General features: G+C 45.6%; 1 pseudogene; it reads left to right on the top strand.

Annotated features, from left to right (window-relative positions):
• The first annotated feature begins 1,248 nt into the window (after positions 1-1,248).
• On the top strand, positions 1,249-1,367 carry LOC134963255 (5S ribosomal RNA; annotated as a pseudogene).
• The last annotated feature ends 11,786 nt before the right edge of the window (positions 1,368-13,153 follow it).

Raw genomic sequence — 13,153 nt, 5'->3', positions numbered from 1 at the left:
TAATGACTGTAAGTGAAGATTGTGTATGAATATATGTTTAAATATCATATTGTTAATTGATATTGTGCTAAGTTGGTGAAAGAGACTAAAGGAACGGTGAGAGAAAAAATATTGTTACAAACGTGATGCTATGCTATGGTACTATAAAGATTGAAAATCACCCATGGCTGACAAGCCATGACTATGTTAACTAAAGTGCCAGTGCTGTTATTTAAATGTTGAAATGAGTGCAAATTGTGTTGAAATTTAAGTCATTAGACCCATAATTGTAGAAATGCTGCCTTATTCAATAATACATTTGACCCTTCGTTGAATCTTCCCTATTTGAACCATCGACTCTCCTTTCCCAGACGACAAAACCGCCCATACCATAATACCTATGGTAGAAAAGCGCTGTAATTAATTTGCTCGTTCATCCCTTCAGGAGCTACAGTATTAATTTTAAATATCCACTCACTTTCTTTTTGTAGCAAGATTTTTGTTACATTGCCTCCTCTAATGCCAAGATTAACTCGTTCCAAGCCAAAGATCTTAAGGCTGTCATATGTACCTGAGTGGAATTTGAGGAAATGTTGTGCCACTGTTGTTATCTGTCTGTAGTTTTGCAGATCCGTTCTAACATTTCTGATAGTTCCGATATGCTCTAACGCTCGCACCTTGAGCATTCTGGTCGTCATCCCTATGTATTTCTTCGGACAATCACATTGGAGGCAATAGATCAAGTTCGTAGTTCGGCAATTAAAATGACTCTTGATTTTGATATTTCTGCCGTATTTGTCCTCCACTTTCTTCATTGTACTCACATTTTAATAGTGGTTAATAAAGATTTATTTTTAATTTTAACAATCATTTCATAAAGCGTGCCCCAGAAAAAGATAGGTTCTTCTTTTTCCTTGTTCTCTCTGCAGTTGCAGGGATGACTTTCTTCCTTTATTGTAGTTACCTGTTAACCTAACAAGTTGCCTTTGTGTGTTTATTCACACTGGTACCATCCACAGTAATCTCTGGTTGCTACCATTAGGATTTTCCTTAGAACCAGTGTTAAATTCCCAGGTCAACAACACTTTCCTTCATGTCTTTTCTATTTTTCCGGACTCTCACCAACGATTCAGAGTCCCCCATCTCTGTCTAACGCTGGCAGCGGATCCATCTTTTTCCTTTTTCCTTTACTTTTCTTTGCCATCTTTTTTCATATTTTCGTGAACTCTCATCAGTGACTCCAAAGTGACAAAAATCACGTACCTACCACTCTACTATCATACCACACTGGAAACGCCCGAACCCATCCGATCTTGGAAGCTAATCAGTGTCGGGCTGAATCAGTACTCAGGTAGGAGACTCCTGAGGAAGATCCGGTTTAGTAGAGAATGATTATCATGTCCAGTGTTTAACACTGACAGCAGATTCACACTTTTCTAATTTGTCCACTCTTAATTGTATTTACTTATCATCTTTTTCTGACGGCTCTTATTGTCTGATCGAACAGACGTCTCTGCATTATTGCGTGGGCTTAAGTGTGTGACATATATTCCTTTTATCATCAAATTTGATTTAATATGTATTGGGATCAATCTGTGAACCTACCACATGCAATATAATTCCCGATTAATTATCAAAGCATGGCAGACAGAAGTGATTTTTGAATTTTCTCTAAACTTTATTTTATTTTGTTATCTTTATATAATCAACCAATCTACTGATATATTTTATCAAGAATTTAATAAAACTAAATTAATTTTATATTCTCTTCATGATTCATTACTTCTATTGATTGATTTTCCTATGATATAAAGAGTGCAACCACAAAAGAGTCTTTTTCTTCTCCCTCTGGACCGTATACAGCACCGGTGTAATGGGATGCATTTGTGTAAGAGCTGTCTGTAACTTCTTATCAATATGTCCCTTCAGGTTGGCCTCTGTTAAGATAGCATCCATCTCTTTTTTATACTTAGTTGTAGGATTTCCTAGGTCATTTGGAGTATGTAGATGTATCAGCAAATTGGTTGTCAATTTCTAACACGGATTTCTAGTGGTCCTGGATAACTGTTGCTCCACCTTTATCGGCTGGTCTGTATACAACATCAGTATAGGAGGCTAAGTTGTTTTTATAGCTTTTTGTTCATCCTGATTTACATTTTTATATATCTTGGGTTGTTCTTGTGAGTATTTGCTGAGGGAATTATTCAATAATCTGGAAAATGTTTGGATTGATGGATTATTTGATGGTGAATCAAATGTTGATAGTTAATTTTTACCTAATCTGGTCATGATTTTCTTGTGGTAATTGATGCTGAAAGTACTCCCTCAACTGGAGATTGCGAGAGAATTTGTATTCCTTCACTTGCCATTTAAAAGTAAAAGAAAAAGTATGTGTTGATAAATTAAATATTAATTCCTCCTTTTGTTTGTGGTTTTTGGATGTTTTCCAGAGCCTTTCATTTTGTCCTCCTCTTCTCGTTGGGCTGGACTTGGGTTTTCTTGATGTGCCCACGTAGTAGCCCCTAAAGGAACCAGTCTAGAAGTGCTGGGTTTGTTAGAATCATTGACATAGAAATCGCTATCACTATTTGAGAATTAGGGTTTCTTCGTCCCCTTTATTTATCTCTCCAAGATTGTTGCTTCTTGGTGTATCGTGGCCCAGTGGTTTCTGTGCCATTAAGCCACCTGTATACTCTATTGTCCTCATAGTCCATATTACCTGTATATAGTTTAGCTTTATAGAAATTAATTAGGTTCTTTTTATACTTGGTTACGTGGGATTCCAATTTTTCCCAGGTTGCGGCATATTGTGTATCATCCATAATAGATTTATGTTCCATCTTGTATGTGTTGATGTTGTTCCTGTATTTTTTTTTAACTCTTTCCAAACCTCCTCTATTAATAGGATCATTAGATCCATACTGAATTTATTCAGTATGGAAATCCACTGATGGTAAAACTCAGGATTGTTGCTGCCAATGGTGAGTGTGTTCCTTACCCGAAAGCCCCTGGGGATACTGTTGGCTCCGTAGTAATCTGACAAGGAAGTTGCATGGAGCAAATTGTCAGTTTCTTTCTTGCGCATTCTCAACAGATTGTGATAGACTTCCTCAGTGGTAATGTTTCCCTGACTGGTAAATATATCCTTATTAAACAGAATAGCAGCTGTAGGCATTTAATTCCACTATTTGATACTTTCTCACTGTATGTACTGTAACAAATATTGTAAGAAATAATTAACAGACTAACTGTATCAACAATGTGTAATTCTGCACTACTTTTTATATATATATTCAACAGAGCAGGAGCCTGGTGGCAGCCGACTCTGTTGTATGCCTCTGGGTTGGAGGTGCTATTTCTGCTGCTTACATAGAAGCACCAGCGATAGCACTAATAGCACCGGGAAGTGTTATGCTTCCTGCTGCATTACTGATCCAAACTGCAGTATCGGATCTTCCCCAGCCCGATCGGGCAGCTTAGGGCACCCACAGGGATACACAAGCTGTCCGTCGCAGATGCCAGGAAATCTCTGTGCAATTACGGAGATCCCTGGCATCTCCGCTCCCCCTAAACAGTGGCGACATGCCTCCGTTTTCACAAATGGATGCCATTGCTGCCCTCTCTCTGCTCTCCATTCATGCTGGTGTGCATTGGTAGGCTGTGATTAGAAGGTCCCCGACTCCATGTCTCATTTCTGCTTCGAATAGAGGTAAGCAGGGACAGAAGTTCAATAGGCGGCTGGATAATTTTTGCCGGATGCAGAAATAATGAAGCCTCGTATTGGTATTGAATAAACCTGTTACGTTCCTGATGCTCAGAACTAGAAAGATATTGCGAAGTGAGTCCAGAGCACCAGGACGTGACGCTGAAATAGGGATGGAACGGGAATAGCCCCTAGCACCCTACCTCCGTTGTTTTACCCGTGTGGTCAGTTCACACCTGAGTGACTATGGTTTCTTGGGCCCACGGCAGCCGCGTTTGAAGGGCGGATTAGGTCTGCCCAACTCCGATGCCCCCAGGTCTTAGAGTGAGACAAAGCGTGAACCGAGACAGGATAATAACAAGGGGACCTCTAACTAAAGCAAACAGAAGCTAGGGGCTACTAACTACCCTAAAACTAAATATATGTGCGGCACGCCGCCAAAGGAAAAGAACAACAAAAGATATCACTGTCCACTCCCCCACACGGCACCGCCGAGTTCCGGGGAGGACAGTGAAAAGCGGAAACCTCCTCAAAACCACCAATACAAAAAAAGTACCAAAAGGACTAAGCGGCCTAGGCCGCAACACGCAGCAGAAGCCGCTACTCACGAAACCGGGATAGAACCCCAACAAACGAGAACCCCCAGATGACTGCAACAGGTTCACTTGAACAGGAAGGATTCCCAGGACCGGCTTCAGAACTCCAGGACTCAGGAGCACAGGGAGCAGGATCGACCAGATACAGCTGACCAGGAACAGACGTTACAAGGCAGGAACAGCATACAGGAAGCTATCACCGGCGTCTGTACCAGGTAATGAGGGAGAATATAACAGGGAGCCTTCCAATAGCTGCAGCGAAGCTTAATTAGTAATGTCGTGCAGCTGCCCCACTGCACGACCAGAGCTGACAGGTGTATTGATTGATAGGAAGCAACGGGGAACGCGGTTCGTCTGTGGCATCCCCGTTGCTAAGGGTCCGGTGGCTAAGCGCGCACGGCGTCCCAGCGTTGCCAGGGACCCGGCGGCTTAGCGCGCATGCGTCCTGGCGTTGCCAGGGACCCGGCGGCTAAGCGCGCACGGCGTCCTGGCGTTGCTAGTAGAGATGAGCGGGTTCGGTTCCTCGGAAACCGAACCCGCCCGAACTTCAGTTTTTTTTACACGGGGCCGAGCGACTCGGATCTTCCCGCCTTGCTCGGTTAACCCGAGCGCGCCCGAACGTCATCATCCCGCTGTCGGATTCTCGCGAGGCTCGGATTCTATCGCGAGACTCGGATTCTATATAAGGAGCCGCGCGTCGCCGCCATTTTCACACGTGCATTGAGATTAATAGGGAGAGGACGTGGCTGGCGTCCTCTCCGTTTATAGAGAGTGAGACTACTAGAGTAGAGAGAGACACAGTATTATTTACTTTAGTGATTTTGGGGAGCATTAGGAGGAGTAATACTACTTGCTGAAGTGATAGTGTGACTGTATATCTGACTTGTGGGGGAGACACTGACAGTGGGGAGCAGTTATAGTCTGAGAGCAGGAGTACATATTTTAACGTACAGTGCACACTTTTGCTGGCACTCTGCTGCCAGAGTGCCACACTGCCATTGTGACCACACTGACCACCAGTATATATTGTGATTGTCTGCTTAGGAGTACTACTTGCAGTTGCAAGTTGCTGATAGTGTGACCAGTGACCTGACCACCAGTTTAATTAATCACCACCAGTTTAATATATATATATATATATATATATATATAATTGTATATAATATATATATAATTGTATATGTATATCACCTACCCGTGTTTTATTTTTTTTTCTTTCTTCTTGATACATACTACTATAGTAGCTTACTGTAGCAGTCTGCGGTGCTGCTGAGCTGACAATGTCCAGCAGGTCCGTCATCAGTCATTACATAATAAATATATATACCTGTCCGGCTGCAGTACTAGTGATATTATATATATATATATATTAATTTCATCTCATTATCATCCAGTCTATATTAGCAGCAGACACAGTACGGTAGTCCACGGCTGTAGCTACCTCTGTGTCGGCAGTCGCTGGTCCATCCACAATTGTATACCACCTACCCGTGTTTTTTTTTTTTCTCTTTCTTCTTGATACATACTACTATAGTAGCTTACTGTAGCAGTCTGCGGTGCTGCTGAGCTGACAGTGTCCAGCAGGTCCGTCATCAGTCATTACATAATAAATATATATACCTGTCCGGCTGCAGTACTAGTGATATTATATATATATATATATATATAAATTTCATCTCATTATCATCCAGTCTATATTAGCAGCAGACACAGTACGGTAGTCCACGGCTGTAGCTACCTCTGTGTCGGCAGTCGCTGGTCCATCCATAATTGTATACCACCTACCCGTGTTTTTTTTTTCTCTTTCTTCTTGATACATACTACTATAGTAGCTTACTGTAGCAGTCTGCGGTGCTGCTGAGCTGACAGTGTCCAGCAGGTCCGTCATCAGTCATTACATAATAAATATATATACCTGTCCGGCTGCAGTACTAGTGATATTATATATAAATATATATATATATATATATATATATATATTTATATATTAATTTCATCTCATTATCATCCAGTCTATATTAGCAGCAGACACAGTACGGTAGTCCACGGCTGTAGCTACCTCTGTGTCGGCAGTCGCTGGTCCATCCATAATTGTATACTAGTATCCATCCATCTCCATTGTTTACCTGAGGTGCCTTTTAGTTGTGCCTATTAAAATATGGAGAACAAAAATGTTGAGGTTCCAAAATTAGGGAAAGATCAAGATCCACTTCCACCTCGTGCTGAAGCTGCTGCCACTAGTCATGGCCGAGACGATGAAATGCCAGCAACGTCGTCTGCCAAGGCCGATGCCCAATGTCATAGTACAGAGCATGTAAAATCCAAAACACCAAATATCAGTAAAAAAAGGACTCCAAAATCTAAAATATAAATTGTCGGAGGAGAAGCGTAAACTTGCCAATATGCCATTTACCACACGGAGTGGCAAGGAACGGCTGAGGCCCTGGCCTATGTTCATGGCTAGTGGTTCAGCTTCACATGAGGATGGAAGCACTCAGCCTCTCGCTAGAAAAATGAAAAGACTCAAGCTGGCAAAAGCACCGCAAAGAACTGTGCGTTCTTCCAAATCCCAAATCCACAAGGAGAGTCCAATTGTGTCGGTTGCGATGCCTGACCTTCCCAACACTGGACGTGAAGAGCATGCGCCTTCCACCATTTGCACGCCCCCTGCAAGTGCTCGAAGGAGCACCCGCAGTCCAGTTCCTGATAGTCAGATTGAAGATGTCAGTGTTGAAGTACACCAGGATGAGGAGGATATGGGTGTTGCTGGCGCTGGGGAGGAAATTGACAAGGAGGATTCTGATGGTGAGGTGGTTTGTTTAAGTCAGGCACCCGGGGAGACACCTGTTGTCCGTGGGAGGAATAGGGCCGTTGACATGCCTGGTGAAAATACCAAAAAAATCAGCTCTTCGGTGTGGAAGTATTTCACCAGAAATGTGGACAACATTTGTCAAGCCGTGTGTTGCCTTTGTCAAGCTGTAATCAGTAGGGGTAAGGACGTTAACCACCTCGGAACATCCTCCCTTATACGTCACCTGCAGCGCATTCATAATAAGTCAGTGACAAGTTCAAAAACTTTGGGCGACAGCGGAAGCAGTCCACTGACCAGTAAATCCCTTCCTCTTGTAACCAAGCTCACGCAAACCACCCCACCAACTCCCTCAGTGTCAATTTCCTCCTTCCCCAGGAATGCCAATAGTCCTGCAGGCCATGTCACTGGCAATTCTGACGAGTCCTCTCCTGCCTGGGATTCCTCCGATGCATCCTTGCGTGTAACGCCTACTGCTGCTGGCGCTGCTGTTGTTGCTGCTGGGAGTCGATGGTCATCCCAGAGGGGAAGTCGTAAGCCCACTTTTACTACTTCCACCAAGCAATTGACTGTCCAACAGTCCTTTGCGAGGAAGATGAAATATCACAGCAGTCATCCTGCTGCAAAGCGGATAACTGAGGCCTTGGCATCCTGGGTGGTGAGAAACGTGGTTCCGGTATCCATCATTACTGCAGAGCCAACTAGAGACTTGTTGGAGGTACTGTGTCCCCGGTACCAAATACCATCTAGGTTCCATTTCTCTAGGCAGGCGATACCGAAAATGTACACAGACCTCAGAAAAAGAGTCACCAGTGTCCTAAAAAATGCAGCTGTACCCAATGTCCACTTAACCACGGACATGTGGACAAGTGGAGCAGGGCAGGGTCAGGACTATATGACTGTGACAGCCCACTGGGTAGATGTATGGACTCCCGCCGCAAGAACAGCAGCGGCGGCACCAGTAGCAGCATCTCGCAAACGCCAACTCTTTCCTAGGCAGGCTACGCTTTGTATCACCGGTTTCCAGAATACGCACACAGCTGAAAACCTCTTACGGCAACTGAGGAAGATCATCGCGGAATGGCTTACCCCAATTGGACTCTCCTGTGGATTTGTGGCATCGGACAACGCCAGCAATATTGTGTGTGCATTAAATCTGGGCAAATTCCAGCACGTCCCATGTTTTGCACATACCTTGAATTTGGTGGTGCAGAATTTTTAAAAAATGACAGGGGCGTGCAAGAGATGCTGTCGGTGGCCAGAAGAATTGCGGGACACTTTCGGCGTACAGGCACCACGTACAGAAGACTGGAGCACCACCAAAAACGCCTGAACCTGCCCTGCCATCATCTGAAGCAAGAAGTGGTAACGAGGTGGAATTCAACCCTCTATATGCTTCAGAGGTTGGAGGAGCAGCAAAAGGCCATTCAAGCCTATACAATTGAGCACGATATAGGAGGTGGAATGTACCTGTCTCAAGCGCAGTGGAGAATGATTTCAACGTTGTGCAAGGTTCTGCAACCTTTTGAACTTGCCACACGTGAAGTCAGTTCAGGCACTGCCAGCCTGAGTCAGGTCATTCCCCTCATCAGGCTTTTGCAGAAGAAGCTGGAGGCATTGAAGGAGGAGCTAAAAGGGAGCGATTCCGATAGGCATGTGGGACTTGTGGATGGAGCCCTTAATTCGCTTAACAAGGATTCACGGGTGGTCAATCTGTTGAAATCAGAGCACTACATTTTGGCCACCTTGCTCGATCCTAGATTTAAAACCTACCTTGGATCTCTCTTTCCGGCAGACACAAGTCTGCTGGGGTTCAAAGACCTGCTGGTGACAAAATTGTCAAGTCAAGCGGAACGCGACCTGTCAACATCTCCTCCTTCACATTCTCCCGCAACTGGGGGTGCGAGGAAAAGGCTCAGAATTCCGAGCCCACCCGCTGGCGGTGATGCAGGGCAGTCTGGAGCGACTGCTGATGCTGACATCTGGTCCGGACTGAAGGACCTGACAACGATTACGGACATGTCGTCTACTGTCACTGCATATGATTCTCTCCCCATTGAAAGAATGGTGGAGGATTATATGAGTGACCGCATCCAAGTAGGCACGTCAGACAGTCCGTACTTATACTGGCAGGAAAAAGAGGCAATTTGGAGGCCCTTGCACAAACTGGCTTTATTCTACCTAAGTTGCCCTCCCACAAGTGTGTACTCCGAAAGAGTGTTTAGTGCCGCCGCTCACCTTGTCAGCAATCGGCGTACGAGGTTACTTCCAGAAAATGTGGAGAAGATGATGTTCATTAAAATGAATTATAATCAATTCCTCCGTGGAGACATTGACCAGCAGCAATTGCCTCCACAAAGTACACAGGGAGCTGAGATGGTGGATTCCAGTGGGGACGAATTGATAATCTGTGAGGAGCGGGATGTACACGGTGATATATCGGAGGATGATGATGAGGTGGACATCTTGCCTCTGTAGAGCCAGTTTGTGCAAGGAGAGATTAATTGCTTCTTTTTCGGTGGGGGTCCAAACCAACCCGTCATTTCAGTCACAGTCGTGTGGCAGACCCTGTCACTGAAATGATGGGTTGGTTAAAGTGTGCATGTCCTGTTTATACAACATAAGGGTGGGTGGGAGGGCCCAAGGACAATTCCATCTTGCACCTCTTTTTTCTTTCATTTTTATTTGCATCATGTGCTGTTTGGGGAGTGTTTTTTGGAAGGGCCATCCTGCGTGACACTGCAGTGCCACTCCTAGATGGGCCAGGTGTTTGTGTCGGCCACTAGGGTCGCTTATCTTACTCACACAGCTACCTCATTGCGCCTCTTTTTTTCTTCTTTGCGTCATGTGCTGTTTGGGGAGTGTTTTTTGGAAGGGCCATCCTGCGTGACACTGCAGTGCCACTCCTAGATGGGCCAGGTGTTTGTGTCGGCCACTAGGGTCGCTTAGCTTACTCACACAGCTACCTCATTGAGCCTCTTTTTTTCTTCTTTGCGTCATGTGCTGTTTGGGGAGTGTTTTTTGGAAGGGCCATCCTGCGTGACACTGCAGTGCCACTCCTAGATGGGCCAGGTGTTTGTGTCGGCCACTAGGGTCGCTTAGCTTACTCACACAGCTACCTCATTGCTCCTCTTTTTTTCTTCTTTGCGTCATGTGCTGATTGGGGAGTGTTTTTTGGAAGGGCCATCCTGCGTGACACTGCAGTGCCACTCCTAGATGGGCCAGGTGTTTGTGTCGGCCACTAGGGTCGCTTAGCTTACTCACACAGCTACCTCATTGCGCCTCTTTTTTTCTTCTTTGCGTCATGTGCTGTTTGGGGAGTGTTTTTTGGAAGGGCCATCCTGCGTGACACTGCAGTGCCACTCCTAGATGGGCCAGGTGTTTGTGTCGGCCACTAGGGTCGCTTAGCTTAGTCATCCAGCGACCTCGGTGCAAATTTTAGGACTAAAAATAATATTGTGAGGTGTGAGGTATTCAGAATAGACTGAAAATGAGTGGAAATAATGGTTTTTGAGGTTAATGATACTTTGGGATCAAAATGACCCCCAAATTCTATGATTTAAGCTGTTTTTTAGTGTTTTTTGAAAAAAACACCCGAATCCGACAAAAAAAATTCGGTGAGGTTTTGCCAAAACGCGGTCGAACCCAAAACACGGCCGCGGAACCGAACCCAAAACACAAAACCCGAAAAATTTCAAGTGCACATCTCTAGTTGCTAGGCGCCGGGCGGGCAGGAAGGGAGGAGCGGCGGCCGTGAGCGTTGCTCGGAAGCAGACCGAGCGGCGCTGCGGACCGCGGCACCTAACAAAACCAGTGTCAAAGAATACCACCACTGAATCCAAAACATAAATCCTATGTATCCTCAATGTGTTTTTCCACACACAGGGCGGCTTTGTCAAGAGGCAGAGTTGTACTGCACTACAGCCTGGCTTATGAGTGACAGCATCCCGACTGAAGGGGGATGAGAGGCCACACTCTACATGCCTCTGTTCCTCTCCATGTTTCTGTCCCTCTCTGCCTCTATCCATATCTGTGCCTCTGTCAATCTCTGAGCCTCTGCCTCTCTCCAGGCCTCTGTGCCTCTTTCACTTTTTGTGTCCCTCTCTGTGCCTCTACCTCTCTCCATACATCTGTGCATCTTTCCCACTCTGTGCCTCGCCCTCTCTCCATGCCTCTGTCCCTCTCTCCATGCCTTTAACCCTCAGCATGCCTCTGTGCCGGTCCTTCTCTGTGTCCATGCAACTGTCCCTCTCCCTCTCTCTTTCTCTTGATAAACAGATCATCTAATAAATCCTTGTATTGTCCCTTTATATATTTATAATATTAATAATGTCCCCTCTCAGCCGCCTCTTTTCCAGTGTAAACATATCGAACCTTTTAAGTAGAGATGAGCGCCGGAAATTTTTCGGGTTTTGTGTTTTGGTTTTGGGTTCGGTTCCGCGGCCGTGTTTTGGGTTCGACCGCGTTTTGGCAAAACCTCACCGAATTTTTTTTGTCGGATTCGGGTGTGTTTTGGATTCGGGTGTTTTTTTCAAAAAACCCTAAAAAACAGCTTAAATCATAGAATTTGGGGGTAATTTTGATCCCAAAGTATTATTAACCTCAAAAAACATAATTTACACTCATTTTCAGCCTATTCTGAACACATCACACCTCACAATATTATTTTTAGTCCTAAAATTTGCACCGAGGTCGCTGTGTGAGTAAGATAAGCGACCCTAGTGGCCGACACAAACACCGGGCCCATCTAGGAGTGGCACTGCAGTGTCACGCAGGATGTCCCTTCCAAAAAACCCTCCCCAAACAGCACATGACGCAAAGAAAAAAAGAGGCGCAATGAGGTAGCTGTGTGAGTAAGATTAGCGACCCTAGTGGCCGACACAAACACCGGGCCCATCTAGGAGTGGCACTGCAGTGTCACGCAGGATGTCCCTTCCAAAAAACCCTCCCCAAACAGCACATGACGCAAAGAAAAAAAGAGGCGCAATGAGGTAGCTGACTGTGTGAGAAAGATAAGCGACCCTAGTGGCCGACACAAACACCGGGCCCATCTAGGAGTGGCACTGCAGTGTCACGCAGGATGTCCCTTCCAAAAAACCCTCCCCAAACAGCACATGACGCAAAGAAAAAAAGAGGCGCAATGAGGTAGCTGACTGTGTGAGAAAGATAAGCGACCCTAGTGGCCGACACAAACACCGGGCCCATCTAGGAGTGGCACTGCAGTGTCACGCAGGATGTCCCTTCCAAAAAACCCTCCCCAAACAGCACATGACGCAAAGAAAAAAAGAGGCGCAATGAGGTAGCTGACTGTGTGAGAAAGATAAGCGACCCTAGTGGCCGACACAAACACCGGGCCCATCTAGGAGTGGCACTGCAGTGTCACGCAGGATGTCCCTTCCAAAAAACCCTCCCCAAACAGCACATGACGCAAAGAAAAAAAGAGGCGCAATGAGGTAGCTGTGTGAGAAAGATAAGCGACCCTAGTGGCCGACACAAACACCGGGCCCATCTAGGAGTGGCACTGCAGTGTCACGCAGGATGTCCCTTCCAAAAAACCCTCCCCAAACAGCACATGACGCAAAGAAAAAAAGAGGCGCAATGAGGTAGCTGTGTGAGTAAGATTAGCGACCCTAGTGGCCGACACAAACACCGGGCCCATCTAGGAGTGGCACTGCAGTGTCACGCAGGATGGCCCTTCCAAAAAACCCTCCCCAAACAGCACATGACGCAAAGAAAAAAAGAGGCGCAATGAGGTAGCTGACTGTGTGAGTAAGATTAGCGACCCTAGTGGCCGACACAAACACCGGGCCCATCTAGGAGTGGCACTGCAGTGTCACGCAGGATGTCCCTTCCAAAAAACCCTCCCCAATCAGCACATGATGCAAAGAAAAAGAAAAGAAAAAAGAGGTGCAAGATGGAATTATCCTTGGGCCCTCCCACCCACCCTTATGTTGTATAAACAAAACAGGACATGCACACTTTAACCAACCCATCATTTCAGTGACAGGGTCTGCCACACGACTGTGACTGATATGACGGGTTGGTTTGGACCCCCCCAAAAAAAGA

Source organism: Pseudophryne corroboree, chromosome 9 (genome assembly GCF_028390025.1).
Source record: "Pseudophryne corroboree isolate aPseCor3 chromosome 9, aPseCor3.hap2, whole genome shotgun sequence".
Taxonomy (NCBI): Eukaryota; Metazoa; Chordata; class Amphibia; order Anura; family Myobatrachidae; genus Pseudophryne; species Pseudophryne corroboree.
This window is presented reverse-complemented; position numbering and strand designations above follow the sequence as displayed.